Genomic DNA, 17,899 nt, shown 5'->3' with positions numbered 1-17,899 from the left:
TGAATAAAGAGATTAGGAGGCCAGTTAAAAGACTTCCAAAGGTTGGCAGAAAATGATATAGGCTTATACTAAGCTAGAAAAAGTTCATTTCAGAAACAAAATTTTAAAAGAAGACAAATCAACAGAACCCAGTGAATCTTACATTAATTCTTAAAACTAAACTATTGAAACCAGATACTGGGTACAGTACACACGCTTGAGAAAAGTGAGAGCATAGGCAGTCCTCAATATTGCTTCGTTTGAAGTCCATCAATGTGGATATTTGTACTACATCTATTGATGCTACTACCTCCCTGCCCTGTGTTGACACTCAGATGCCAGCCAATGAATGAACTTTTTTTGTTTTTATTTTATGGTGCAGCTGCCCATAAGCCAATAGTTCGATTTTTGCAGAATCACCATCTTTATCATTACCCAGAGAATTATTCATACACTTATTCAAATGTTATTGCATATTTTCATTATTACAAAAAAGTGAATGGGAAATGGGAAAATTAAAAGCCTAATAGTAATTATGAGAAGTGTTTGTCTCATAAACTCAAGTAAGACAAAGGTAGAAGTTATTAGATATGCCAAAAATGGCAAATCTTTTCATCTGAATCAGACATTTATTGAACTTGAACTGGTCAACTGTTGTTGAAATGAGGAGAAAATAACCAAAATTGTGGAAAGTTTAAAGAAAGAAAAATTAGAAAAAGGAGTATACACTGAATGCTGTGTCTAAATAGCAAGGCATAATTAGAGATTTCATAATATATTTGGCTCTCTAGGGCCAGAATCCCTTATAATATGTAGGCTTTTATACAATCTTCAGACCTATTTTCAGGAATGTGTCCTTTCAGGAAAGAAGGAAAGACAGTATTGAACCAGTCACCATGTTTCTAATCAAAAACAGAGGCAGAAGTGTTTTATAAACGGAAAAGCACAGAGCAAAGTTGGTTATTTTTATTGGCATTGGCACTTCCATTCCAGTGCTCTGACACTGTCATTCCAAAAACCAAACCAAAACCATCCTAAAGGATAAGCTCAGTTCTTCATTATACGTCCTGCAATAATGTTCAACATGTAACATTAATTCAGTTACATTTGGTGTTTCATAAGTCCTCCTTGGATATTTTGTCTTGTCCTTTTCCAATCCAAGTTATTATTTATTATTATTATTATTTGAGACAGAGTCTCACTCTGTCACCCAGACTGGAGTGCAGTGTCATGATCTCAGCTCACTGCAACCTCTGCCTCCCAAGCTCAAGTGATTCTTGTGCCTCAGCCTCCCAAGGAGTTGGGATTACAGACATGTGCTACCACTCCCGGCTAATTTTGGTATTTTTAGTAGAGACAGGGTGTTGCCATGTTGGCCAGGATGGTCTAGGACCCCTGGCCTCAAGTAATCTTCCCACCTCAGCCTCACAAAGTGTTGGGATTACAGGTGTGAGCCACCATGCCCAGCCCCACTCGAAGTTATTAACTCCCTAGTCTATGTCCAGCCAAATTGGAAATTCTCAACTGGCTTTTCCACACCCTTCATATGTATACAATACTGTCCCAACCACTTTATGTGCTAACAAAATGTGCTAAGAAAATGTTGACTATCATTCATCCATTTACTTTTCTCCAACATTCTTTAGGCATTTATTACATAATTATGTAATGGGTCAGTCACTTGTATAAGAGCTTACAATAAGGAATGATGAACTCACCAATCCATTCAGGATAAACATTCAGGTAATAAACATAGCTGATACAATGTGAGAAATGCTATATTAAAGCTATCCACAAGAATGGGAACTCACATGACATATCGCTAAGTTTATGAGATAATTGAGAGAAGCTTCAGAGGGAAAGTCTTCAAAGGGATTTGAATAGTGTCTTAAACGATGAATGGGTGGTAAGTAGTTGGTTAGACAGGAAAGAGGGTCAAAGGCATTGTCAGCGGAAGGAGCAGCACACACAGCTGGGTCATGGAAGAGTGAGAGTGCACAACGTATTCTTGAGACAGTAACAAGATCAAGATCAGTGCGGGCTGGAGAGCTGGGGACCAGAGAAGCAGAAAATAACCCTAAGAAGTGCTGCAAAGGTGGTCTTGTGTATCATGGTAAGGAGGTGAGACTTACAAGTCAGTGTTTTTCCAAATGTGATCTGAGGTCACCTCTACCAGGTTCACTTGGAGATCTCAAAATGCAGACTACTGGCCCTTACATCTGGGGTGAAGCCCTGGAATTTATATTTTCAACATGCACCCAGGTAACACTGACATTCACCATCCAGAGAGCTGCCAAAGATTTTTAAACAAGGGAGTAACATGATCAGATTTGCATTTTAGAAATACACTATTAGACCAAGCAGACAATCCCAAAGAAGGTAAATTCACTGCTGCTAAATGAGCATGTGACTTGGGTTTTGCATTAGAATCACCTGGGGAACTTGTAAAAATGCAGACTTCTCACAACTCACAGAAGACTTACTACATCTAAATCAAGGCAGAAGGGGTTAAGGTTTACATAGTTTGAACCATACAAAATTGCCATTTATTTAGGTCAAAAATGGTCAAATATCAACAATTCCTCATAGTTCACTCTAATATTTTAACAAATCTCCCCACTTCATGCTTCTGGTATAAACCAAAGTCTGAGAATAGTTAGTGAAATACAGACAGAGATAAATGCTTTTCCCTTTTCATTAATTATCGATGTTATTACTCACTCTGATTAATATGCAAAGATGGAAGCAACATAATTTATGTACCTAAAACAAAAGCTAAAGAGAAAAGAGGGGGTTCAAAAACAGCCAACAATGAAGTAAGGCAGCTAATTTAAGGATTTTGGAGCCAGAAGGAACACTGGAGATTATTCCACTCTTTCCCCACCTCTCAATACAAGTTTCTACATAATAAAACTGATGCCTAAATGGAGAAAAGCAATCTGTTTGAGGTCATAGGGAATATTTTGTTCAATTTCTCAATGATATGCACTTTTAATGTGCTCTTACATGCATTTTAACGGGTATGGAAATTGTGTGGCTAAAAATACTTGGGATTTAATCTATAGAGTGCTAGGTCACACACTGGAAATGGCGGAGGCACATAAAGCCAATACTCATACATAGCCATTTTTAAAATATAAAACCTAAAACAGTGTTTGACATGTAATAGATGTTTAATAAATACTTACTGAACAAGTAAGTGACCCCTAAAAAATAGGTTAAAGAAAGTATACTAATGCAAAGGATTTCCAAGGAGGTATACAGGCTGTGAACTGAGTGTAGAATTCCCACCTCCTCACCTGTTCCAAGTATCCATGACCCACCACCCTATAAATTCCAGCTCTGCCACATGCACCTTTATTTTTCCTACTGAAAGTGCCACAACAAAAGAGCAATACAAAGATCATGTCTGAGCTAAGTTTGACAATAGGTGGTAGTGAAGCTTACAGATGAGCACAGCCTTCAAAGTCCATCCAAATGGGAATAATAGCTAACACTTACTGACAGCTAATAGAAGCTATACTAGAGGGATACAACAATAGTTAATGCTAGCTATACAATAATAATAATAGCTAATTCATGCCTACTATGTGTCAGGCTTGTTAGTCCTTCACATGCATTAACTTATTTAATCCCTTTAACAGTCCTCTGATGTAAGTGTTATTATTATCATTTTGATTTTACATATGTGGATAAACAGGTTAAGTAACTTACCCCAAAAATCACACAACTGGAAAGTGGCAGAGTTGTGAGCTGAACCCAGGCTGGCGCGTGCCCAGAGTTTACCAACTGAACTCTTTGACCTCTCAGTGGTAAAATTAAAAGTTCCCAGCAAGCTGACCTCTTGGAGCACTCATGTTAGGAAGATGACATTTCTGGATAATATAAGTTGACTCCAGTCTTTTTGTCCATAAGGAATGAAGCATTTTTATTTGGGAAACCCATACACAAAGGGAGTCCCAGGATATAAAGGAGTAAGGCAAGAACCAAGAAGAAATGTCATTCTCTTCTGCCTTGGCACAGCCTGGTTATCACTGACTAAGAACAATAATAATGGCTAATTTTGGCTAATAAAATCTCCAGCTTTGACTTTCTCCTAAAGAATGTGGATCCTTGCACGAGCATATTTTCTAAAGCAGCAGCAAGATATTGCCATCATTCATTTACTCAGTAGTGTCACAAAGGAAAAATACTTCCAGAAAGAAATATAAGGACAAAACACTTCCCTAAACCAGGCGTAAAAGTCCTCTAACAAAGGAATTTAAGAGAAAAAGATAACACCGGATTTATCTTTCTTAACTATTACTTGAAAAACCGTCCCTCCCAGCACTCCCTAAGGAGCCAAGCATACTGACAAGGCCCCTTTGGTCTAAGACTGCGACCTCACACCCCTACTGATCGTTGAGAACTCAGGAAGGGGGAGCATCCCGCAAGCCTAGAGCGTTATCTGCACAATCTGAATACCAAGGACTGGAGAAAGAGAAGTTTAGAAAAGAGTGAAGATCCCAGAGAGGAAGTTCAACTGACCTGGAAAAAAGGGCCCAGCTGAAACTGCCTTTCAACCTCAGTCCGATTCCCCACAAATCTCCCTACAACCAGCTATATCCCTCGGCAAAAGGAAACAAACACGGGCAAGGCAATACAAGAGCAGGAATTATGCAAAATAAAATAAGTAATGAGGATGTCTCTCCATCAAAAATACTCCAAGATTTTCCTACACAATCCCATGTAACAAAACCAAATGCAAACAACAATAAACCCTTGAGAAGCCCATGACAAATGCAGACTGAGCCCATCTCCTCCCACCTCACGTCGCACCCCGGTATCCTGGCTAAGGAAAATGTGCCCCCCCGCCCATGAGAAGCCTTCCGGCGTCCGGCCAAGGTCCAGCAGCCGCCCGGGTTGAGTTTGCCCAACTCTTACCCAAGTCCAGAGATCTTGAGAATCGCAGCGCAGCCTTTTCTCCCCGGTCTTCACCCAAAGCCAGCCAAGACACAAAATCTGTTCCAATCAGCGCGGTTAGCGTCCAAGCAGTGTCCCAGAAGAAAGCGATCTTTGGGAGTCTTCTTTCAGGCGTAAAGGTGGAGACGCGGGAAAGAGGAACGTCTCAGCGCGTTCCCAGTCCCCCAGTTTTGCGCACGGGGAAAGTACTTGTGCAAACTTGAACAAGGTTTTCTCTGTCTGGCCCGAGATGCTGGGGGGGCGGGGGGGCGGGTAACCCGAGCCGGGGCCGGGATTCGAGCAGTTGCCGCTGCTGCAGCTGCTGCTGCCGGGACAGTGGCCGCTGGGGGGTTGTCGCTTGGCGCCGCGCTCTGTCCCTAGCGCAACACGCAGGATCTTCCCGGCCCGACTCCTGCACCTCGATCGTGAGTCGCCCCTGCCTGAGCGGCTTCCACCGCCTGGTGGGTGACCCGGCCAAAGGCCTGGTCGCGAAGTTAGCAAATGTTGGGGTCACCGCAGGAGGTGACCGAAGGGGTGTCAGAGTGGGTGCCCGCCTGATTCCCAACCCACGTTGGATGCGAGTCCCTCGTCAAAGTCCCTGGGAGGTGTTCTAGACCCTCTGTAAGGATTTGTGGGATGGTGGCCGCGCCCGAGCGGCCAACTGGAGCGGACGGCGGGTCCTCAGTGGTGTCAGGGGAGAAAGCGCAAAGGTGGGATCCAGAAAGGATGGTGATTAAGCCGTGCCAGAGAATGTGATGCGGCAGCAAAGTACATGGAAAGGTGGGGCGGGGAGGTGAAGGCAGGGGGTGGAGGGTGGGATAGTCTGCTTTATCAAGGCGGGGCGGAGAGAAAACTCCCGGGACGCGCAGGAAAATCTCCCCAGGTCCTCCGAGGCCTCGCGCGGCGATTTATTGGGGAATGGCTCCCTCTGCCGACTCGCCGAGGAGGCCCCGGGAGGCCCAGTGATGGAATGTTCAAACCATGAACGGGCTCTTCCATTTGTGGGTTGGACAGGACGTGAATTCTGGAATCTGCTTCTCTGTCTGTCCATCTTCCTCTTCCAGACTAAAGAGTTTTCCAGCTTTTACAGGACCCCAAAAGGTACAAATCTGATTGTTGCAAAGTTCTTTCTTATGTCGTTGAATTCTATCCCCCTCTCCCCATAAAAAACAAAAACAGGCTGCGCCCCATAACCACTCCAGATAATCGTCTCCTACCAGGCTTCTCTTCCTCCCATTAATAAGAACTCTTTTTTTTTAGAGAGACTTCAAGAGCATTCGCGTCCCTACTCAATAACCCTCCTGGAAAATAGTACAGACTCCATATTATGTTTGAGTGAATAAATGAATGGAATGAATGAACACAGATATGTTTGAAGCCCCTCACCATCCTCTTTACTCTCCCTGGGAACACGCAGGGGAAGACTATTTTGGTGTTTGTTTGTTTGTTTGTTTAGCAGTCATCATTGCCCCTTCTCTGGTAACAGTACCTCCATTTACCTATGAGATACCACCCCTGCCACAAGGACAGCAGTCTGGGCGGGAAGTTCAGTCAGGATGGTCCACCTTTTCCCTGTCCAGAAGAGAGCACCTGACCTAAGCTAAGCCCCTCAGACCCTCTCTGCCAGGAATTGGAACTTTGATCTGGGCAGCATAGGCACAAATAATTCTAGAGGTGATTAATCCATTTGGCTGTTTTCTAAGGAAATTGGCCGTTAGTTTATGCCACTTATTACCCAAAGACATTTTGCTTTATGAAACTTGGTTGCCCCACTTTCCTTTTAATTTTTAAATCAATTTTATTGGGGCATAAGTTACAAATACATTACACTCATATTAATTGTACAGCTTCATGAGTTTTGAATAATGTACACACATGTAATCACTGCTTCAATCAAAATAATGAACAATTCCATCACCCCAGAGGGTTGTCTTGCACCCCTTTAAAGTCAACCTCTATCCCACCCCATATTTGGCCCACTTAGCTGTTTTCTGTAACTACAGATTAGATTTGTCTTTTCTAGCATTTCATATGAATGGAATCACTTACATATTCCTTTGTGTCTGACTTCCTTCACTCTACACAATGTTTTTGAAACTCATTAATGTTGTGCCTGTATCTGATGTTTGTTCCTTTTTATTGCTGAGTAGTATTCCATTGTATGGATATACCACAATTTGTTTGCCAGTTTACCAAATGATGGACATTGGGGATGTTTTCAATATGGGGTTATTATGAATAAAGCTGCTAGGAACAATCTTGAACAAGTCCTTTTATGGACATACATTATTATTTTTCTTATCTTACAGTAGTAAAATTATTAATACAGTAACTGTGTGTTTAACTATATATAGAGATGAACTGCTTTCCAAAGTGAAAACATTTTACATTCTCACCAGCAAGATATAATTGTTTCACATCCTCATCAAAACTGGGTAGTTTCTGTCTTCTTATTTTTACCATTCTAGTGAGTATATAGTGGTGTCACATCATGGTTTTAATTTGCGTTTCCCTACTGACTAATGATGGTGACAATAAAAGATGTTTACCAGCTTTTCATGTGCTCTCATGCCAGCTGTTCTTTGATAAAGTGTCTGAATTTATTGCCCAATTTTTAATCAAGTATTTGGATTCTTATTATTGAGTTGTAGGAGTTCTTTATATACCAGGCATTTGTCAGATATATATATATAACAAATATACACTCCCGGTCTGTTTCTTGTCTTTCAATTTCTTAATAGTGTCTTTCAAACAGCAGTTTTTAATTTTGATGAAGTCCAATTTATCAAGTGTGGGGTTTTTTTTTTGTGGTTATACTTGTTAGGTTTTACATAAGCAATCTTTGCTTACCCCAAGGTCATGAAGATTTTCTATGGTTTCTTATAGAAGCTTATGGTTTTAGCTGTTATATTTAGGTCTACGATCTATTTGCTGTTAACTTTTGTGTATGGTATGAAGTAAGGGCTGAAGTTCATTATTGTCCACATGGATATCCAGTTGTTTTGTCACCATTTGTTGAGAAGATTACCTTTTTTCCCATTGAGTAACTGGATACCTTTATCAAAAATCAATTGGCCATGGATGAGTGAGTCTATTTCAGGATTCACTCATTATTCCTTTCATTTGATCTATATTTCTATTCCTATGCCAAAACTATACTGCTCTGATTACTCTAACGTTACAGTAGGACTCCAACTTAGGTGTAATAAGTCTTCCAGTTGTGCTGCTTTTATTTTTTTTTCAAAATATGTTTAACTCTTCTGCTTTTGTTTTTATTTGGTTTTCATCTTCCATGTAAATTTCAGAATTCGCTTGTCAATGTTATAAAAATTCACTTTTCTAATTAAGAGTGCCTTGAATCCACTGATCAATTTAAGGAGAACTGACATAACAATATTGATTCCTCTAATCTATGAACATGTTATGTTTCTCCATTAATTTAGGTATTCTTTAATTCTTCTCAGCAATATTTTGTAGCTTTCAACATAGCAGCATTATACATAATTTTAAAAATGAATCCCGTAGTATTTTATTTTTGATATTTCATAAATGGAATAATTTTTGAGTTCTTGTCTCCAGTTGCTCATTGCTAGTATGGAGAAATACAGTGGAATTTTGTGCAGTACCCTCACATTTTGCAACATGGCTAAATTTACTGATTCGTTCTAGTAGTTTTTCTTTTTCAGTTTCCTTAGGATTTTCTACATGCTCTGCTTCTTTTATTTGTCTTGCCTTATTGCACTGGATAGGATGCCCAGTACAACATTGAATACAAATGCTAAAATTTAGTATCCCATCCTTGTTGTTCATCATAAACCAAAGCAATCAGTCTTGTACCTTTAGGTAGGATGTTAGTTGTTTCATTAAACTCCCTTTATTAATTGAGAAATTCCTTCTATTTTTAGTTCATTTGAAATTGTTTATTTTACCATGAGTGACTATTGAATTTTGTCAAATGTTTTTCTGTATCAGTTGAAATTATTATATGGTTTTTCTACTTTTTTCTGTTAGTTAATTGAACTATTTATTAAACTTGCCTTGCATTCTTGGGTTAAAGCTTACTTGGTCCATGTAGTGTATTATACATTTGATATACTGTTGGATTTGATTTGCCAAAATTTGTTCAGGATATTTGTGTCTATACTCATTAATATTATTGGTCTACATTTTTATTTTCTTGTTATCTCTTTGTCTGGTTAGAGGTTCATCAATTTTTAAAAATCAATTCAAAGGATCAGACTTTAGTTTCACTGATTTTTTTCTATTACTTACACATTTTCTACTTTGTTGATTTTAGCTCTTACCTTTACTATTTCCTTCCTTCTATATACATTAGATTTATTTTTCTCTTCTTTTTTCTTTAATTTCTTAAAGTCAAATTTTTACTCATTGGTTTTTAGATTTCTTTTTTCTTATATAAGCATTTAAAATTATAAACTCCTCTCTAATAACTACTGTAACCATGTTCCACAAATTTTGATAACCTGTTTACATAGTTCAAAATATTTTTTCTTTAACCCATAGGTTATATGGAACATTGTTATTTAATTTCCAAATTTCAAGGAATTTTTTAGGTATTTGTTTTATTGATACATAATGTTTTACATATTTGCAGAATACATGTGAATATTTGTTACATGCATAGAGTATGTTACGAAGGGAGCATCTTGGGTATTCATCACCTTGAGCATTTATCATTACTATGTGTTAGGAACATTTCTAGTCCTCTCTTCTAGCTCCTTTGAGATGTACAACACATCACCCTTCTCTGCTAACAACAGTCACCCTTCTCTCCTATTGAACATTAAAAGCTATAACTTCTATCTAACTGAATGTTTACACTTATTAACCAACCTCTCTTCATGTCTCCCTCTCACTCACACACTCTTCCCAACATTTGGTATCCATTATTTCACTTTCTACCTTCAAAAGATCAACTTCCTGAGCTCCCACATATGAGTGAAAACATGTAACATTCCTCTTTCTGTACTTGGCTTATTTCATGTAATGTCCTCCAGTTCCATCCATGTTGCTGCAAATAACACTATTCCATTTTTTTTTATGGCCGAATAGTATTCCACTTTGTGTATATACCACATTTTTTAATCCATTCATCAGCTGATGGATGCTTACATGAATTCCATATCTTTTCTATTATGAATAGTGCTGCAATAAGCATGGGGCACAAGTATCCTTCTGATACATTGATTTCACTTCCTTTGATTAAATACCCAGTAATGGGATTCAGATATATTATTATTTGTTTTAATTTTATTGCAGCCAGAGAGAAGGTTCATCTTATTTCAAGGCTTTTAAATGTACTGAGACTTGCTTTATGGCAAAAATATGGTCCTTCTTGGTGAATGGTTCATGTGCACCTGAAAAGAATGTACAACTGCTGCTGCCATTGGGTAGATTGTTCTAAAAATGTCAACTGGGTCTCATTAGTTGACACTGTTGGTCAAGTCTTCTGTTTCCTTACTAATTTTTACTACCTTTATTCTGAACACTATAACATTACCAATACAATCTTAGATTAAGTAGATTTCTTTGTTGGTGGTAACTATATCACTCTGTTGTAACACAGAATTTATAATCTACTAAAATTCCAATTATTTCTCATGTTTGTTATTAGTCTTGACTTCTTAAAATATTATTTGTATTTTTAGCTGAGAATTTCATAGTAATTTTATAAGACTGTTCATTTAGCTCTATTGAATTCCATTTTTGTATATGCAGTCCATCTTTAGAACCTGTCAAGGGCTTAGTGGAGCTAATTCTTTTCCTAGTATATTAGCTAGCCAGCTTGAAATCATGATATTTGGAATTGATCAGAAAGCCATGATGCTCTTAGGCAAATAATTATTAGACATGTAGAAGCAGATAGAAATAAAATGCATTTTCTAACAGACTTTCCTCTCCATTTATATTTATTCACATCGTGTAGTGTAGTCATTCAACTGCTGGTAAATTCTACAATTCTATTATTACATCCAGTCTACTTTCTTCATCTGATCCACAAGGATTTCATGGGATATTTTTTCAATTACCTTATAAATCCAGATATATTCTCATTTGTTCCATTTACCTGTCTGCTAATATTTTGAATAAAGAAAACTAAGTCAACCTACCAGTTCTACCTCTTAGCAAACAAGATTGGCTTCTTATACCCATAATTTCCTTCAGTAGTGCTCTCAAATTATGCTTCTAAATCTATGATTTAAAAGCTTGCTTAGTTACAGCAATAGACTAGAGTTCACAGAGTTTACCTTCTTCCCACTTAAAAAAATAGAAGTGGGAGTTTCTGCAGAGTGTAAAGTCATAAGTATGGCAGAAGGTTATCATTTTTTTTACTTCATTCAATTCTAACAACAAGAGGCATGTATAATTACTCCTGCTTTACAGGTAACGAAACAAAGGCTCAGAGAGATCAATTATCTTGCCCATGATCCCATATCTAGTGAGTGGCAGAGGGAGGACTGACCCTGGGTCTGACTTCAAAGCTTATGCTCTACCACTTCACCTGCCTCAGAACTACATCTGTTTATTCTGGTCTTCTGATTGCTCACTGTGGTTCCTCAAATCTCACAATCGTGCCATGTTTAAACACTTTTTCCCCATAGTCACTGAAAATCTGCACTGAAAAAAAAAAAATGCTCAGGAGCCTTAAAGCTCTTGTGTGTACACAACTTTATCTCTCCCCACAACACAAATGCGGGCAAGACTGGAAGAGGTCGTGTCTTTAGCCATAGGTCTCAGCCAAGGGACGTAGAGGATTAGAAAGGTGGGGTTCTTGGCCCATGAGTCTCCTCCCAGATGCTTTCATTTCAGTCTTCTTCTTCTAGTCCTAGACATTTTTTTAAGCTCCCTTCTCCAGTATGACTTTTGTCCAAGTTTTTGAAAAGATCACTGTCTTTTAAAGGTAGTGGAGGAAGAAAGGGAAGAGCAGAACAATGGATGAGGAAATTGTATTTGCAGCCTTGGACCCTGTATCAGGAGTTAGGAGTACTTTTCTGTCTTCTTCATGTAATATGTCTTCATAGATGTAAGGCAATCCTGGTATTCTTAGTTTGAAAAGGGCAACAATGGGATTCCAAATTCATCCGTTTATTTCCCCTAGCTTAGTGTTTTCCCCCAAAAAAGTTTTAATATGATCCACAGTAAGAAGGACATTTTTCATTATGACCAAATTCTTATCTTTGTAAGTATATAATTAGAACAAGTTTCAACACTTACTCTTACCATATGTAATGCCCTCTCATGTTTTAACAATGCTTCTCGACCTTTCATGTGCAAGTTCATCAGCTAGAGATTTTGTTAAATGTGAGGTTCTGATTCAGTATCCAGGGTGGAGACTGCATTTTAACAAACTCCTACGTGGATGCTTCCGTTTCTTGGATTGCACTTTAAGTAGCAAAGTTCTATTCTGTATTGTTTTAGTTAAATGTTAAATTACTTTTAGGACTCCCAAATGTGTCTGGACTGGCAGTTTGTAAAAGCTTTGCTGGTGTATTGGGGCAGCATGCCTATCTAGGATATTCTTGTAAACGTAGACTTACTGTGGAGTGGGATCATGCTTGGAAGTAGTTCAGCAAGAAACCGGATTTATCTTCCATATACCAAGACCAGAGAATCACAGAAGTAAAGACATGAATATCTTCCTGAAATTGCTTTGTTTTTTAATTTCAACATTTGATACAGTGAATACATCTATTATAATTTGGAATAAATAAATCTAAGTATTCTGCATAATGATGACTTATGAATGTGTGTGAAAAGAAAGTTGCAAAAGTTGACTGAAGGTGAATATGGCAATGATGTAAGTATCAGGGGGAAAAAAACATTTCCTGTAGTGTGATCTTCTTTTGTCTGCAGTATGAATGCATACTGTATCAGTCAGGGTTCTTTTTTTCAAGTAACAGAAACCAACTCCAACTAACTTAATAAAAACAACACTGAAGGATTCCAGAAAAGTGGGCAACTGGGAGGACCAAAGTTAAAAACGAGCAAGAACCCCTTTAGAGGACTGGGAAGAAAAGAATCAAAGCCATGGTCTCAGAACTGAACCAATCTGGTCAGGCTGTCCCTGCTGAGATTAATGAACTTGAACCATTTCTTTCCTTAGTTTTCACATCATGCTCTCAAGATCAAAGTCACAGGAGAGAGCATTCATTTGGCTTAACTTAGGTTTTGCACTCCCTCCTGACTATTCTAAGAAAACAGGAAGGATTTGGCCCTTCAAACTTCCACAGTGGGACAGGTGCCTGACACACCATCCTTCCAGGAGCATAGAAAAGTGGGGAGAGGAGATATTGTCCCAAAAAGAAAACAGGATGCCACTGGGAAAAGAAACTATTAGATTGGTGCAAAAGTAATTCCAGGTTTTGCCATTAAAAGTAATTAGAAGTAATGGCAAAGCCTGCAATTACTTTTGCACCAATGTAATAGATTCTAAGTCATCAATAAACTATACTGGACACAGTGTCATGAATTAGTCAGACCCTTATTACAAGTATAGCAGGAAAGTAAATGGGATTTCAATTTTGGGGAACCATGGGTATAGTCTCAGAGAGTAAATCATAATTGGTGCATATTCTAATGTGTATCCAAATCCACTCCTTGAAGGACTTAATAAAAGGCATCAGAAAACCAACTTCAACACCACCAGCAACCACTGCCGCAGCCACCTCAACCCCTATCCCTTTTCCCCTATAGGAAAAAACTAAGAAACTCAAGAGGAGTCATCAGAATTCCTTCCATGTGGGAGTCATCAACCCAACTGGTGACTTTTTATTCTGCTCCACATATAAGAGGTAAGAGGAATATTTCTTCCCTCCTATGACAAGTTAAGTAAAAATGGAGGGGGAAGCAAGAGAAATAATCACAGTGATGAAGAATGCTAGCGAGAGGTAGAAGCCAGTCATCTCCAACCTTGGTCAGACTTCCGTGAGGTGGGCCAGGCAGATTTACTCTCCCCACACATTTCAACAGAAGGAAAGGAATTGGCAGCTTCTGTTCCCACCGTTGGGTGAGGCAAGAATGCCTGAGTTTCCTTAGGGCCAAATCAATACCACAAGAGGTATCTGGGCTTAAGCAATCTTGTCCTGACCTTACCTAAGAGGGCTGCCTGCTAGTGGAGGAGCACAGCCAAGGAGTGGGAGCTGAAGGAGGAGGGGGCAGAAGAACTTGGGTTGGGGTCATCACCCACATCAGATGCCTGTGCAACTGGGGCCCCTGCTAGGCCTACTGAAGAGCCTGCCCATGCCCTGCCCTTCAGCAGTGTCCAGACATCTGCCACAGGCATAGTTGGCCATCCTATGTACACCACAGCAGCAGCAGCTAAGCAGATGCCTGTCCTTTCCTTTATCCCTGCTCCAAGACCCCAACACTCCAGGAGATACAGGAAAGATGAAGGAAGAGCAGAAAGTAGAGGAGCAGGAGAGAAACACTGTACACACAATTGCCCCAGGGCAGGGCCACTGGCCCCTGGTCACACCTGGACTGACAGGAAGAGTGAAAAAGTGGATATAAGGTGAGACTTGAGCTATAAACTTAACTTTTTAAACCTGAAAATGTCTGAAATGCTACACACACTTCCTGAGACGTTGTGAAGGGACACAAAAGTCTCATCAAAGCATGCCTGAAAACAATGTAGGAGAAATCAAATAAAAGGGCTTCATGTTAGTATCCCACTGACTCCCCAATAAACTGGTTACACGGCAAAAGAAACTGACTTCCAGTAGTTTAAGCAGAAAAGGAATTTATCGAGAAGCTGCTGGGTGCTGAGTATAACACCCAGAGGGCTGGAAAACTAGGTTAGGAAGATGGTGCAGGGACAGAATGAAGTTCTGCTCCCAGAGTTAAAATCATTCCTCGGAACTGGTCTGGGAAAGCCCTGTCACTGGATGCCAGATGCTGGAGTTCTCACCATCAACGCCTCCAGCCCTGGACGCTGACTCTGAGGCAACCACTGCCTCTGGGAATAGGAGGTTGCTGACATCCCTGAGCTGCCAAAAGAATTCTCCATTATCCCAGGTTCCAATTCAAAGCCCAGAACTGATGCACCTGATTGGCTGAGCCCCAGATGCATGCCCAAGGCCCCTTTGGAAAGGAGTCCTAAGAAGCAAGTATATGCCCTTTGTTGTTTCTCTCCTGTGAAGAAAGCTCTTCCTCTCAGCAAGTCTCATAAGCAGGGTTGCTATAAGCCCATACGGTGTTTTCTGCAAAATGAGGAAAATGCATGCCTCTAGTTGGGAAAATAAGCAGGAATCTTTCCTTTCTCTGGTGGCTACAGAACACTGTCAGGAATCAGAGATCACGGCATGCCTGAATTTCAGCCTCACATGCTGTCTCTGCTGGGAGCCTTTGTGCAGTGCACGAACTGCACATGTGTATGTAGTAGCCCTGCTAATAAGGTGAGTGTTTCTCAAATGCAAATGGGAATGCAACTGAGGTAATGAATACATATTACAGGAAGACATCAGACTTAGGGAGAAACACAGTTAACAGACTATGAACACACAACCTGATGGGGACCACTGGAGAAATGCTATTATGAAACCAAGACAAGTGAACAAAAGCCAGGCAAACATTGGACTTTGCTGAGCACACACTTCATGTATTAATAAAACCGAACCAGCATCATGAAGAGCATCTCTTTGCATCTTGTATGGATTTTGTCCTCCAATGAATGCAGGTACCAAGTAATATTGACAGAGAGAAAGCACATCTGAATCATCATGCAGAATTACTTAGAAGCAGCAAATGTTTAATCAGTGCAAATGTTATGATTTACAACACCACCCCTCCTGAATGACAGGATCATTTTCTCATATTTAACAAAGAAGATTTATAAAAAATGTGTATGTTTTCATGTTAAAATTAATATTCGTTTGTTCACAAGTACTACAATAATTTAGCCAAGTGTTTTTGAAAGAAAACAGTGGATATTATTTTAATAAAATATAATAATATATAAACTCTTTTGCCCACATATTCATGATCAAATTAAAAGTAAACACTAGTAAGTTATTGCTATTTTCATCCTTAAAGTAATAGAAATAGAAAAGACAAACAGATTGATCAGATCATTTGATATCAACTAGTCAGGAGGGAAAATGCAGATTTGATTCAATTAAGTGATTTGTCTATACCATCATCCTGCATCAGATCAATTGTACTGTGCATGTATTACTCCGTCAAGTTTCTAGGTTGGTTGATTTTATAGATGCTATGTCTGGAGTCTCTTTCTATAGTGGAGTGCTGGGTTGAAAGTCTATTTGGGGAGGGTTCAAATTAGAATGGAAGGAGAAGCATTTGACGCAGAGTATTGTCTTTCAAGTTTTATTCTAAACTGCAGCAAAAAAATGAGGCAGTAATTAGACAGGGATATAAGATCACAGGAGAGTTTTCTGAGGTGGGAGGAATTGCTGTTTTCGCATGCTGTTGGAAATGACCCATGGAGATCCGGTGTGGCTGAGGGGTGGCTCGCTATCACTCCAACACTATTTCTGAGAATTCTTGGCTATTTTAGTATTCTCTGTGGATGACCTTTTCAACAATCCTGGGCTCTCAGTTCCAGGATCACCTTTCCTCCAGTGAACATGTTCTCCATCCTACCTCAGCCACTCACTACTATTGCCATAACTTAGACTTTGTCATGATCAGTAATTGCAGCCTCTCCATAATCCCAATTTCAAGCACCTCACTCATCCATAATTATTTTTCTAACTCTCTTGTTCACTCAGTCTGGACCGTCAACTCAAATAATTCTCCTAATATATCAGTATCCAAATGCATTGATCCTAACCTTTTCGTGTTCCTCAACATTTTAAGTCTTTGCCTCCCTCCTTAGACCTTAACCATGGTCTGAATACCATGGTTAGTCATCATGGTAATGTCTTCCATACACTCAACTCATTTGCTCCTCTCTTGCTGCATTGAACTCACTTGGCAAAATCCCAATGCTGGTTCAGTCCAACTCTCCACAAACTCCATGGTGGCAATGGTGCAATTTAATGTGTTGGAGAAAAGTAGAAATTAAAGCATTAGCAAACATTAATGAGCATCACTCTAAATTCATGACTACTAGTACTAAGTGGATTCTTGGCACTACCCAGCAACCTAATTATATCTCCTTAGTTCACTTGCTCTTCCATTCTTCTAGATGGTGACCTTCTCTCTTTTCAAACATCCAATATCTCTTCTTTCATCTTCACTGTCAGTTGAAGACCCTGCTTCTCATTTCCCTATTTCACTGAGAAAACTGAAGCAATTAGAGGAGAATCTCCACAAACTTCTGCAACTACAGCTGGTCATCCACCTTCATGTCTGGTCATGTGCTTTGCCTCCCCTCCTGATGGATTGACCACACTCTTATTTAAGGCCATCCTCCTCACTTATGCACTAAATTCATTCCCTTGGGCCTCCCAAATGACATGGATTTCTCCCTCTCTTTCCTGCATTATTAATTCTCTCCTCTCAACAAGAGTACTCCCATCAGCATTCACAAATATTATTTCTTCCACTTAAAAAAGAACTTTGTTTGGTCCTCCTCCTACAGCTATTCTCTTCACTGTAAACTCCTTGAATTAAATTTCTAAACTTAGTATCTTCACATTTTTTCCTTCTATTCTCTCTTAAATCTCCTCTAATCAGGGTTTTGGCTCCCAACCCTCAAATTAATACTGCTCTCTTATTTTTCAAGGTAATCAAATGAGATCCAAGTTGCTGAAACCAATTGTCAGAAACATTTTCTTCCCTTCATTGAACATCTTGCTTGACTTGACATCCGGGATACCAGACTTTTATAGTTTTCCTTTTTTCTCTCTGGTGGCTCCTTCTGTGTTACCTTTGTTGGTTTCTTCACATCTTTCCAACCTCTAAATTTTGAACCACCCAGGTCTCAGTCATTGGATCACTTTTCTTTTCCAGCTACAATAACTTTGTAGACTATCTCATTCAGGCTCAGAGCCATAAA

At 39.4% G+C, this 17,899-nt stretch overlaps 1 protein-coding gene across 5 annotated transcripts in view; it reads right to left on the bottom strand.

Annotated features, from left to right (window-relative positions):
* Positions 1-17,899, bottom strand: part of MEGF10 (multiple EGF like domains 10) — a 404,496-nt gene that overhangs the window by 179,167 nt on the left and 207,430 nt on the right. For 2 of the 5 annotated variants that reach the window (XM_065546702.2, XM_073994145.1), the window contains exon 1: positions 4,903-5,115. The exons of 1 other annotated variant lie outside the window; for it this stretch is intronic. The gene's annotated coding sequence lies outside the window, so the exon portion shown is untranslated. Of the gene's footprint in view, positions 1-3,693; positions 3,771-4,902; positions 5,116-17,899 lie in introns of those variants that run through there. 2 more of the 5 variants (XM_073994146.1, XM_065546703.2) reach the window with 2 other exon arrangements.

The sequence above is a fragment of the Macaca fascicularis genome, chromosome 6, assembly GCF_037993035.2.
Source record: "Macaca fascicularis isolate 582-1 chromosome 6, T2T-MFA8v1.1".
NCBI classification, from domain to species: Eukaryota; Metazoa; Chordata; class Mammalia; order Primates; family Cercopithecidae; genus Macaca; species Macaca fascicularis.
This window is presented reverse-complemented; position numbering and strand designations above follow the sequence as displayed.